At 51.7% G+C, this 12871-nt stretch overlaps 2 protein-coding genes across 6 annotated transcripts in view; one reads left to right on the forward strand and one right to left on the reverse strand.

The window, feature by feature from the left end:
* Window positions 1-12871, forward strand: part of LOC100118970 (epidermal growth factor receptor) — a 147646-nt gene that overhangs the window by 83852 nt on the left and 50923 nt on the right. For 2 of the 5 annotated variants that reach the window (XM_008215819.4, XM_008215823.4), the window contains exon 1: window positions 11471-11883. The exons of the other annotated variants lie outside the window; for them this stretch is intronic. The gene's annotated coding sequence lies outside the window, so the exon portion shown is untranslated. Of the gene's footprint in view, window positions 1-11470; window positions 11884-12871 lie in introns of those variants that run through there. 5 annotated transcript variants of the gene reach the window in all.
* The window catches only part of LOC103317534 (triadin-like), a 72798-nt gene that overhangs the window by 37698 nt on the left and 22229 nt on the right, over window positions 1-12871 (reverse strand). The window lies entirely within an intron of this gene.

The following is a 12871-nucleotide window of genomic DNA, read 5'->3' on the forward strand; positions in this document are numbered from 1 at the left end:
AGCACAGCGATGGTGCGCTGCAGCGCAGTTTTAAGGACTTTCGAATGTGCCTCCCGCCGCTTTCTGGAGAGTCGCTTTTCTCGCAGGCGCGCGATCTCTTTTGACTTTCCATTCTTCTCGGCGATTATGCGACCTGTGAAGCGACAATGGGGATCGATTTCGCCCGTCTCTGTGCTCTCTGCGCTCCGCTTTCCATAAGGGATGAGAAGCTTCACTTTCTTTGCGCTGTTCTCGCTTTTTTCTTCCTGCTCTCTATACCGCGCCCCGTGATGGGTGTATCTTCCAAAAGGCACGTACATTTGATTCTCATCGCGCTGCCTTTGAGATGTCAATTCAGGTTACTCGAGAGTCTATACCAAAACTTTCGCGCGAAATTAGACTCGCGCCGCTGAAAACCGCACACTCAAAACATCCATTTTGATGTCTATGAAAATACAGTTGCGCGCGCGTGTGCGTAATACGCATAACTTTGCGCGCGCTCGACACCCATGTGTTGTAAACAAGGACGGAAAGGCGCCCGACCAGTGGCAATTGCCTTAGAAAACTGTGCGAGCGCTGGGAATAAAAAAAGCGAGACATCCATCAAGCCGCTGCTCGGCTTGTTTGAATACGCCGCTGCCGCCGCCGCCTCAGCTGCGGCTGAATAATGCTACGCGAAATCCAAGCCTGAAGTCCGTTACGGAGTCGCGCATTTCTCTGGAACGATAAAAAAAACAGAAGGAGTATATAGGTATGAATGGTCGCGCGAATCGAGTGCGTTGATTTATACAAATAGATTTTTCACTCGTCTCGGCATCGAGCATGGAGCGAATCGACTGGTGAAATTGAATACGAGACACGCGTTCAAGTCAGGAACGTAGGATAGCGCAAAAAGTGCAAGACGCGGCGGATAGTTACATAAACTAATTAAATCCCCGCCAATTAGCGAGTTTGAAGGTATCAAAACGAAGAGATGCCGACTCGGTGTAGTAATAAACGGGACAACACGCTGCGCGAGAGCTCTGTATGCATGTTCTCCGCGGTGCATCCGGATGAGAAGCTTAACGATCGCGTAATTAATATGACGTATCGCAAGCGTATTCGATTCGAAACATTTTTAATTGAAACGTACTAAAGTAATAATTTCGACGAGTTCCTATTTTTGTTTGCGTATAATATATGTATTACACAGCGGCGCGGCGTATCGTGCCCATTACATAATTCGCGCTTGGCGGCTCTCTCCCTCTCTACCAGCCTCCGCAACATCATACCAACATCTGCAAAACCTCCTCGACGAGTACTAATGAACCCGGAGAAACATCCGAGTCCCGCTCGGCCAATAAATATCCATCGAAAACGCGTTAAATCGATATCGATTAAGTCCGCATAAACTACCCTCCTGAAAAAACCGGTAGCTCCGCGCTCGGCCTAAGTTTCGTGCTCTCCGCCCTTGGCACTTGGAAATTCGAGAGCCCGTTGTGCGCGCGCTCGCGCATATGTGTGTGTGTAGGTACGAGCGCATTTATACACATAGCGCTGGTTCGAGAAAGGCCTCGAACTCTTCTCTCTCGGAGGCTGCGCGAGTAAAAGGAGCAGCGGGAGAAGAGACTTGCTGCAAGGAGGTGTGAGATGAGCGGGAGAGAGAGAGAGAGAGAGAGAGAGAGAGAGAGAGAGAGAGAGAGGCTGCAAACCGGTTGCCAGTAGGGGCTGAGCGGAGAAGAGGTAAACACGCGAAGCCGATGTATAGCAGCAGCGACTCTCTCTTCTCCACTGCGCTGATGCTGCCGCTGCTGCTCTCTCGTCCTTCGCTGTGTGACGGAGAGAAAGAGAGAAAGAGAGAGAGAGAGAGAGAGAGAGAGAGAGAGAGAGAGAGAGGCTCTGTCGTTAGGCCTGTTTCTGTCGCTTCTGGTACACGAATTTTCAGAGGGACCGGTAGATTATTTTTCGCTCTCTTTCTCTTGACGAGCGTACGTGTGTTTTGGCCGATCGATAAAAGCGAAGCCGATGAACCGATGAAGAGTATAGACAACGAATTGATTCCTCCCGAAGCGAGTAAAATACGCGCGAGCGGGCTTTGTTTGTATACAGGCATTTTAACGATTAGGTGTATAGGCTGCATCCTCTCCCTCATTATTTCAGAACTTTGAGTCACTCTCTCGACTGTCTTTCTCTCTCTCTCTCTCTCTTTACCGATCCCTCGATCTTCGCTACAGCGCGCGCTGCCCTCCCCGGGTACTCGACGAAGTACAGCCTTCGGGACACTGACGAGGAGACGCTATACGCGAGTTCGTTGTGTTCGCTAGCGGTTAATGCTAATGCCTGGTAGCAGCGCTGGCTCTCCGATAGTGCTGAGAGCGGCGAACCGAGGCGCGCGCACGTTTCTCCGATTTCGTTGATTGGGGTCCCGTCCTTCTCTTTTTGCGCGCGGCTGCCGATCAACGAGGAAGAGCTAAAAATATACGGCACGATCTGGCGCGCGAAAAAACAGCTGTTGTGGGCTCGAGATAGCGTTTACGAGATGTGGATACGCTGGAAATGAAAAAAAGGATTCAGCAGTCGTACAAAAAGTCTCGTGCTTGTGCAACGAACGACAACGCTGATAAGAGTCGCGAGCAGCGCGTCCATGTGTGTTTGCCATTATTCCTCTCCCTCTTCTACAGTTCCGCTTTTAGTCGGCACGTTGCATAACGACAGACGTCCGTGATTTCGCGCGTTACGTTCGCGGGAGATGATCGTCTCCAAGCGTTCTACTATGATGCGCGCAAGCTTATAGGCTGCTGAGCTTGGCTTATGGATGTTTTATGCCGCTGTAGTCGATGCTCCGGTCGAGTTAACGAGGCAATGATGATTTCGGTTTTCGTTCCCATTACAATTGCTAATACTCCGTTCTATTTAGCTCTGTTGTTTTCAGTTAAGATTATGAAATATTCATCTCCCGCGTGAACACGTGCGCATCAGCTTTTCAGGAGATGGAATACAAATATTTTTTCCCCGACAACGTTTTCGTCGCCGCTGATGCGTTTAGCGCGTATAATGAAGAATTCACGAGCCCATCCATTTTTACCAACGATATACCTATGGCCAATCATCCAATTAGGGCCCGCTCTATAATCTTCTCGCTACATCCGTGCGCGTTCCCCAACAGTGTCGCGCGCAGTGTGTATAGGTACATCTATCTCTACCTGCACACACCGGAGCGATGTTGTCGGAAAGAACATTACGCGCGATAAAGCTCCCCCGAGGACAGGTGCGTCAACCTGTTATTTCCTCTCTCGCGTAATACGCGCGTCTTTCCAGAAAAACTCCGCACAGCCAGCGATTCGATGCGCTTTTGTCGGACGAGCACGTACAGCAAGTGAGAGAGAGAGAGGCCGAGCATTGTTTCGCACACTGCTCGGCCGAGTGCATACGAGAGGCTCTTTTTTGGCTGTTTACGCGACGTCGATAATCTCCGTTGGACTTTTTACAGCCTGCGCGCGCTCGGATACGTTTAGGGCTCGTGTCGGCGGGTGATTAAACGCGCCGAAAAGCAATTGGACGAGCTGTTAATTTTTACGACGACTGCGATTTCTTGACATACTCGTACAATTGGCTAATTGATTTGTAGTTTTTCTGTCTTGCGACTGTTCATCGCGCGCGTCTACTTTTTTGCCTCGGACACACTGCGCGCGCCGACTGTCTTTCTCTCTCGCCGTTCGGAGATCGAGGGACTCTCGGAAATATTACCGCGCGCCGCGAAGGTCCTTTCCCGGTTTTCTCGTTGACTTTTATGACTCGTGCGCGGTCCTTCTTATTTCGCATCGCGGGGACTCGACGAAGGAGGGCTAAAAAGAGAGGAGCACCGCGATGCACGTACGCGCGCGCAGCCTGTCCTTTCGCTGTCTATGTGTATTATGGGGCTACGTGCGTGTGCAGTGCACTCGATGCACCGCCAAAGGAGGCGAAATCGGTCGGACATCGGTTCTCTGCCTCTTCAAATATTGGCGCGATCTTACGTGGGAGTCTTGTTCGAGCCTGGCCGCGGGCTGTATTCACGGGCCGCTCGCTCGGCATGATTGATGAGGGCGTGTGTGTAAGGCTTTTGTGTAGATGGGATTTGCACGAACTCGGCTTCGGGATATCGAGATTTCTGTTCCACTTCTAAATCTGGATTTCGCTGCTCGTAATGGTCGGATATGAATCAAGCTTGCATAGCAGGCGATGTATGAAAAACAGCGCAAAACGAGCTAAAGTTAGAAGATAAAGAGTCCGTGTACTCGGCTAATTGGAAAATCACGGGCGAGATTGATAATTTATTTTGACGCGTCCGCGAGTTGTTGCGGACAATCTGTATGTTAAAACACAGCTCCGTTTGGTACATATTAAGGAGCCCGGCGAGTGAAATATATTCATTACACGAAGAGAAAAGAGAGAAGTAAGCACACGACCATCCATCAATTTCAACTTGTCATTCTCTACTTTCGACTATCCATTAATCATCGGTTTCCTTTTTTCTCTCTTTCTCTCTCTCTCTCTCTCTCTCTCTCTCTCTCTCACTCTCTCCCTCTTGAGCTCCTTCTCCCCTCGGGCGATTACCTTCTAGTCGTACCTTTTGTTTTAGTAATCATTTCCTTGCTCGCATCCGGATTCTGCCACCTCGCGAGGGATCTCTCGACTGTTTTTCTCAGCACGTAGCTCATAGGGAATAGAGAGGGAGGAAGAGAGGAAACGCGAATGGGAAGAAAGTGTTGAAAAAAATTAAAACACCTGGGAAAGACAATGAGCCGGAAGCCTAAAAATATCCGTAGGCGCGGGACGTGGTCAAAACAAGCGTTGTTTATTTTACGATCGGTGCTGCACTGCAGCAGATGTCATTTGAAAGTTTTCATGGTGAAATATCCACTGACCACTGCGACACGTAGATCAAAAAGTCACTTGGATTTCGCCGAATACAAAAAACTAAAAGTCATCAACCCCGCGCGCTGCGTATCCTTGACAGTACACACGTATGGCAGTCGCACACTCCTTTCTTTCCCAGCACGTAGAGCGCAGCGTTAGACCCTCCCAAAAAACGTAGGAAAAAAACAGCGGCAACGTCTAAGAAAGTAGCGAGAGATCGAAGAAACTCCTCACCAAAAGTCTCGCACGATATATCACTACACACGGCAGTAGTAGTGTGTTGAAAAAAAAGACATCCACACACAAGCCCCGGGAATATTCGGCTCGCGTGTGCATCTCTCGGGATGCACGACGCCGCGCGGCAGCTAGGGTGCAATGATAATTCAACGACGCACACACGCCGGGAATTCGTTATACACGCGCGCGCGCGTCTAGCATCGGCCAGTCACGTATCTGGCGGGACGAGAACGTGTGCCTATACCCACATGGGCTTCTTGGCGGTAGCTTCTCGCTTAGCTTTTCAAGCTGTGCACGGCTACTTGCATACGTACGATAAACGGGCCGCGAGGTGGGCGCGTTAATAATTTCGCGAGAGGAATGCGCTCGGCGAGGGAAAACGCGCGGACGAGGTATTCCCCGCGTGCGTGTAGTGTGTACGTATGCCGAGCTCGTGAGGAGTAAATTATAGTGCAGAATCGCGCGAGCTGCCGCAAAGAGTCATGGAAGTATGCGCCGCTTACGAGGTATGCACTTATGGGCGAGGCATTTTTTGTCCTCGTGGATTTTTATAAACTACCGGTAAACCGAGCGCGCGAGAGCAACGAGTTCGTGTCCTGCCGGTGAGATATTTCTAATTTCGAGTATAACAGGGAATCTCTTAACAGCCATTTATATGAGAATAGAAAGCCTCCTGACTCGATCTGGCCACCCTCGAAGCGCGGCGCAGCGGCAGTCCACTTTTTAATCGGCCGAGTCCATCGCGCGACCTTCGATCCATCTTCGATGCTCACGAGGCTCTCGCTCGCGCGGGTTATGCATAAAGATCCCGCTGAGAGCATAACTTATTGCCCTGGGAGTCGCGAATTTTAGAAACGCACCGCCTAGTTTCAATTATATAACGCTCGATGACTCTGCGAGCAAACAGTTCAATTTTCGTGTCCAATCTAAAATCCATTTACCCCGCAATAATCATTTCATCTCGACCGACACCGCGAACAAACGCTCCCAGGGCAAGTGTAGAGTATATAAGAAAAGGATCTCTCTCACGCGAGTCGGCAGTAAATTCATAATTGAAAGCGAGGTGTACACAACAAAGCTCTCTCCTTAATAATTCCCGCGCGGGAAATCCAGCCTGCAGAGATGAGCTTCTTCGCGTTGCTTGTAGTGTGCCTATAGTGGGTGGCAGTTCGTGTCCGACGGCCCGAGTACACAGCGCCTTTGCTCTTCGTTTCTCGCTCGGCTGCGGCCTTTTCCTTCCCATCTGCGGCTTCCTCTGGCGGCCGCGCGAGTTGTATATCGCGAGAGCAGCTCGTGCAACCGCTACCGCCGCGATCCGCGCTCGATTCGTCCTCGCAGCCTCACGAGATCCGTGATGCACGCACTCGTGATGCACGAGAGGAGCTTTCAGCGTTATCGTTTCGAGGGGCTATTGGTGCAGCCGACTGCGGGTAGAAGAAACGTTCCAAATTAACGATGATCGTTGAAAAATTGTTCTGATGTATTAAAACCGCGTACGCGTCAAATTTATAGCGAGAAATAGCTAGTAAGAGGGAGGGATCGACGGCGAGCGTGTACGTCGGCCCACGTGTGTAAAACCACTTGTTGATCCAGCGCTGTTGCTGCTGCTGCTGAGCTACGCCTTCCCTCCTTTTCCCTCTTCTCCATTGTCGTGCGCTGTTCTATAGCTCTTGCACACTTGCGCGTTATGTGCGTGCAAAACGGTCGCGGTCTCGAGTAGATTAGCCTGAATTCATTTACTTTCTAGAATGCCTGGAGGAGAGCGCGAAAACGTTGTTTTGATATTACAAATTACTTGAGCCAGATCAAGTATGAGAAAAAAATTAACCATATCCCCGTATAAAAAAGCAGCACGGGTTAAAATTGGGTATGAATTTCTTGTCGGCCTGCCTCGTCCACACGTGTAAACTCATCTCGGCGCACTAATAGCCTCTCTTGTATACGGCCGGGCCGCCTTTCATCGTTTGCGGCGTCTCCCCTTGTGCCTCGCAGGCGCAGCTATCAAAGTTTTGGCACCACGCGGCACAAAAAAATGGGGAGCGGGAGAAAGCGCGCGAGCGCACAAGCCGCAAGTGTCTTTCCGACTGCGCAGGTGAGCGCAACCTGTTCCCTCGGCATTCGGCTCCCCCGATGCGCTCGGCTGGTATTTTTCGGCCCAACTGCCTCTGCCGTGAGGACTACGGGGGTCGTAGGAGCGATGCTTATCTGCAAGAAAGTCGGACGAAATTTGTTGGACACGTGAGAACGGTTTTTTCTGCGATACGCGCGCTCGCCAGCTGCGGAGAGTCGTAAAACTTATACTTTTTCCCTTGGCTGACTTACGTAAGAACTCCGTTTATCTTCCACTTGACGATCGTAAAATTTAGAATGTGGCGGCCGCAATTGAATTTACCCAAACGAGCTTAAAAATTTCATACCTGCTGTATTATACCGCCGGGGAAAATCCAGCTGGCGCCAAAGCCGAAAGCTCCCGAAGGACGTTTACACGCTCGGAGCAGTGAGACAAAAGCGGGCTGGACTCCTCCCAGAGAACAAATTTTTTTCTCTCCTTCTCGAGAAACGAGACTCGCAGAATCGGCGCGCACATGATGCCGGCAGACACCTCGAGATTAATAGGCGGATTCGTCAGGTGGAACTAACGCGAGGATTCCAGCCGGAGTCTCTGCCTTTTCTATAATTGCGTTCTAAATATCGACGCGCGGTAGGGGTCGCGGTCTCGCTGCGAGGAGCCGTATAATGCTCGCGCCTCGGAAAAAGAAAGAGACGAGTGCGTATAGCGAAACAAAGCGAGAGCGCCGTCGCTCTGTGGCGTCAAGTGGCGAGGACTAGTCGAAAGCAACCGGGCGGCTATCTGCTTCGAATTTGTTTTTCTCTCCTAGATTATTAAGTTCGTAATATCCAGAAGTAAGCGTTCAGAAAAAAATCTGAAACTTTGGAAGCCTTTAGCCTCCTCAATTCAGCCGAGTCATCTTCCCAGTGTATAAGCACACCGATTCGCGGCTCTCAGCAGGCGCATCCGAAAACGCAGCTCTCATCTTAATGTCATTTAAAGCGCCGCCTATGGCCTATGATACAATGCCGTTCCATGTATACACGCACTCTCGAGGACCGTGCGGTTGCGCATACGCGACTTTGACACCGGGTCGCTCGCGTCGCTCTCTCGACTTCTGAGCAGAGCGCCGAAAAGCCTTGCGTCTGCAGCGAACTGCCGGCATTGTTCGCCGCGTTGATCCTGGCTCTCGGCGAGCGCACAGTGCAACAAGGGGCCGCCCGCTGCGCCCGGACAATGGGGGTTGGAGAGCCAGGCACTCGAGAGCAAAAGGCCTCCGACAATGCGCCGTGTCTCACCCTCGGGACACGGGGATGCGCAGTGCGCAGGCACCTGCTGATCATGGGAGAGGCGTTCTCGAGAAGGCAGCGTCTTGCGAGGCCAGGAATTTCGAGGAGCGCATCGATGTTGTATTACGAGAGTGCCGGATCTTTTTGAGCGTCTGATCTGTTTGCTCTCTCTCTCTCTCTCTCTCTCTCTCTCTCTCTCTCTCTCTCTCTCTCTATTTCTCTCTCCTCGCGGTGCTTCGTTGTTTGGGAAAAAAGTGGACGAGATTTAAATTCGACGTAATGTGAGTATCCGTATCTTCTCGCGCGAATGTCAGAAATAAAGGTTGCGGAGTCTGAGTTGATTAGGATTTATGTAACTGCGACCCTTATTAGGCCAACTTTGCTGGTACTCGTACCTGCTCCGAAACTTATATCTCCGTGTTATATTGGTACCATCTGCCAATGCGATTCTCCGTTCCTCCGGCGTATAATAAAATCGAGAAACTGCGCGCGTTCATACACTCCCACACGGCTGAGCTCCACAGTGCATTAAAGCCGAAGAAAAGCGTCGCTGATTTTCTCATTCTTCCCGCGGCTGCGACCCTCTGTATACCTGCGCGTCCCCCCTCTACCTGCTGACTCTCCAGGGCTCGGCTCTCTCTCTCTCTCTCTCTCTCTCTCTCGATTGCACACGCAAGACGCCCGGGAAACTCGGCCGCTGTTGCAGCCAGCCAAGAATTTGAGAAAAGCCAGCAAGGCCGTACAGATCCAGCGCCGGATAAAAACCCTGAGCGCGCGCAGCTTTTTTCGGTCGGCGGGGGTGAAAGGGAACGATCGCTCACTTCGAAGCCAATTGTCGAGTACGGCTACGCCGATCCACTCTCCCTCTCACGAGGGCTGGAAATTGATACGCCCGAGCACTCGAGACGGGCCTTTTCTCCGGCCGTTCTTCTCCCGCGCACACATTGTACACGCGAACACGCGCGTTTTTTTTCTCCCCCGAAGCTGCCCCGGCTTTGTTTAGCCGTCCTCTCGCTTTATTATAAAGAGACGCTCGTTCGATGGTCCTTTAAAAGCTGCGCTGCAGCGCGCTGCATTTTGGCGATACATTCTTGTTTTTCATCGTTTTTAAATAGCCCCGCCGCGCGACTGTGCGCGTCTACAGTCATAATATACTCGTATAAGAGCTTCCGAGTATCGGTCTCGCAAAAGTGCTGGCCGCGTTTCTGGGAAAAATCGTCGCGAACGCGCATATTTTCACGCCTCTGCGAGGACGCGCTTACGTAAGCCCGGCGCGGCGATTCCCGTTTCGAGCGCAGCTCCTTCTGCCGCACGCCGAGTAAGTACAGCACGTATGTTACACACGTTATGTGCACGTATACGCGCGAGTGTCGCCTGTCGTACGGCCTGTGTGCCCGCGGCATTATGCGCACGAGCGCGACCGTCAGATTTCTAATCTTCTGTGTCTGATGCTTGACATTCCTACGTACGGCTTTCTGTGGATATTGAATGGGACCGTAATTATGCATGCGGGGTCTTGCTGTGTTTTTTGACGGCGACGAGGAAGAGCTTTTTACTTTCGCGACTGTTTTGAGTATAACACATTATGCCGTGGTGGTAAATAAAATTAACGCGATGAAAACTTTCAACACCTTTTAAATTCCGATGAGATTTCGAAGCCCTTTAATCGCGTCAGCAATAAATAAATAAACCTCAACACCCGGTTAACCAGTGGAGGAAATGACTCGAGATCAAATAAAAATCGGTCCAATTTTTTCCTCCTCGCACATCGTTATGCGGTCTCGATCCCGCGTGTGGATCATTAATTATTCATCGGACGGCTCGAATCGAAATCGCAGGCGAGAGACCGTCTCCCCCCTCTGCTCCGTGCATACACCCATACAGCCGTGAGGAGGGCTCCGCCAAAACACGCGTAATCTCGCGCGTCGCTCGACCTAACGCACCGCAGGAATGTGTATGCGCTCTTTTCTTTCCCCGATGCATGTGTAGACCACAGCGCTCTGCGGAGAGCGAGAAATTGGGCTGCGCTGCAGCGAGCGAGAGTCGGATGATGATGAGAGAGGATGATGCACGTGCGTGTTTGAATTTTTACGTGTGTCTTGAGATTACACCGTGTGTGACAGCGGGCTTATGGGCTCGAGCGATTACGTGCTGATTCGATAACGAGTTATTTCTTTACTGCTCTTTATACTCGTAATGCCGTAGATATGAGCGATCGTTTGGACAAAGTAAGGCGCCGTAATAGTACGATGCAGAGGCTCGCGTAAAACATAATCGCTGTGTTGCGAGCCGTTAGCAAAAAGCTCCCGAACGCGCTAATTGCGAAGCCAACACCTCTATCCCAGCTGCAGCGGCAGAAGCAGTGCGCGCAAAGTACGGGCACTTTATCATTAACTTCTCGCTCTCCCGCTCTTGAGGAGCGAGTGAAGAGGATAGCTATTTTAAAACCCAGTCCAACGCCAGAAAACAACCCATCGAGTCCTGCGGGGGGATAACAGACACACGCGCACCTCGAAAAAAGCAGCCTCTAATACATACACGCCGGAGAGAAGAAAGAGAAAGACGGAGCAGAGGAGAAGAAGAAGTCAGGCAGGTATATATCGGGTGTCTGCGAGTGTACCTGGACTAGCGAAGACGAAGAAGAAGAAGAAGAAGAAGAGGAGGAGAGGAGGAGGCCTGCGACTACATACCGATACACAGAGAGAGCGCGCGCGCGCACACGGAGCTAGTATACACAGGCGGGCTCGGATCTACAAGCGGTAGTAGTGGCAGGGGCCTCGTGATCCCGGAGAAGGCCGCAGGAGAGAAGGACGGAGCTACGGGCAGTCCGCAGTGCGAGAGTGAGAGAGAGAGAGAGAGAGAGAGAGAGAGAGAGAGAGAGAGAGAGAGAGAGAGAGAGAAAGAGAGAGAAAGACGCCGCATGCGGCGCTGCAGAGAGCGAGAGAAAGGGAGACGGCGGAGGGAGGGGAAGGTAGACCGACCAGCGAGGTGCAAGAGGAGGGAGGAAGCGGCGGCAACGGCAGCGTGTGGACCTGTGTGTTGTGGAGAGAGAAAAGAGAGAGACCTGGAGACTCACTCCGCAAGGTGAGACGCGCGCGCGGACCTCGTAAGACTCGTCGCTGCGCACGAGATTTTCGTCCAGCCCGCGAAAACGCAGCCCGAAAACAAACCGAGACACGATCGAAGTGCTGTGTGAACAGTGCAATATAGTCAACGGGTGACGATCCTCCTTTGCCGATCCAGTCCACGCGCCGGCTGCTGCTGATCGACTCTTCTGCTCCGGTGCGCCATTGTGTCTTGTTGGGCAATAACTTTCGGAGCCACTGCAGCTGGAGGTGTGCGCGGCGATCTCCCGTGTTTCGTCTGCTCAATAGTGATTGTTGTGATAATTGTGTGTGTGGACGTCGTAGCCTGTTCGACATTTCGGAGCACGACGTCGTCTGCCGATCGGTGAGTGCTCCCAAATAGTGTCATCGCGCAGTTGGTTGTCGTCGAATGACGAGGAAGATTCGGGTGCTTTGAACGCGTGTAACGGAGTGCAGCGCCTATACCGTTAACGAACGCGATCGGTTGTCCAGCGTGCGCTTGTTGATCGTCGTCAGCTGCTCCGCGAGAGGCAAAAGTGTCGGCTGCAGTGTGTGGCAACGTTTTAATGCTCGAAACTTTTCCCGGAGCCAGGTTTCTGCGCGCGTTTCACCGCCGCGATAGAAAGCTGCCGCGCGTATGTTTATCTATAGAAAAACGCCAACTGGTAAACATTTGCCTGTAATTGGGGTAATCACTGGGGCTTTTTTCAAATCCGCGCGCCGATCGCCGCCGGGAAATACCAGGCTTCATTAGCGGAACGCAAAATAATTAACGAGAATCAAGATTGCGGCAGCTCTCCGCGCTGTTCATAATACGCCGCGAAATCAGCTGCATTATCTCGAGCCGCGAAGCACTTTCTACAAAGCACACAAGCGAGCGGGGATGAAAGCTAAAAATAACCTTCCGCGTGCGATCGGTGCAGTGGGTGTAAATGTGTAATGTGTGTGCGAGTCGATCGGTATCGGCGAACATAACCTCTCATTTTTTCTCCGGCCGAGGCATCAGCGTTAGCTCGAAGCGATCGTTAGTTTATTGTGGAATATGCAACGTATTCAGACACTCTCGGCGTCTCGCGAAGCGGCGCGAAAACGAGTCTCTCTCCTTCTCTCTTTCACGACTGCAGCCCGTCAGGAGACTCACACGCGTGCGTGCTCCGATATGCCTTCGCGGACTTTTCTCGCCTCAGCGGTTTTCGTCGCTGATTAAAATCGAGCGAGTGCATCGGGGAAAAAAGAGCCAGGGAACCAAAGTTTCGACGTCGAGGTCGCCCTGCTGCGGCTCGAAAATACGAGCCGCTGTCATGCAAATCCGCGTGTGTTATACCTATATATGTCTCGTACATGGAGTAGGC

The sequence above is a fragment of the Nasonia vitripennis genome, chromosome 2 (assembly GCF_009193385.2).
Source record: "Nasonia vitripennis strain AsymCx chromosome 2, Nvit_psr_1.1, whole genome shotgun sequence".
NCBI classification, from domain to species: Eukaryota; Metazoa; Arthropoda; class Insecta; order Hymenoptera; family Pteromalidae; genus Nasonia; species Nasonia vitripennis.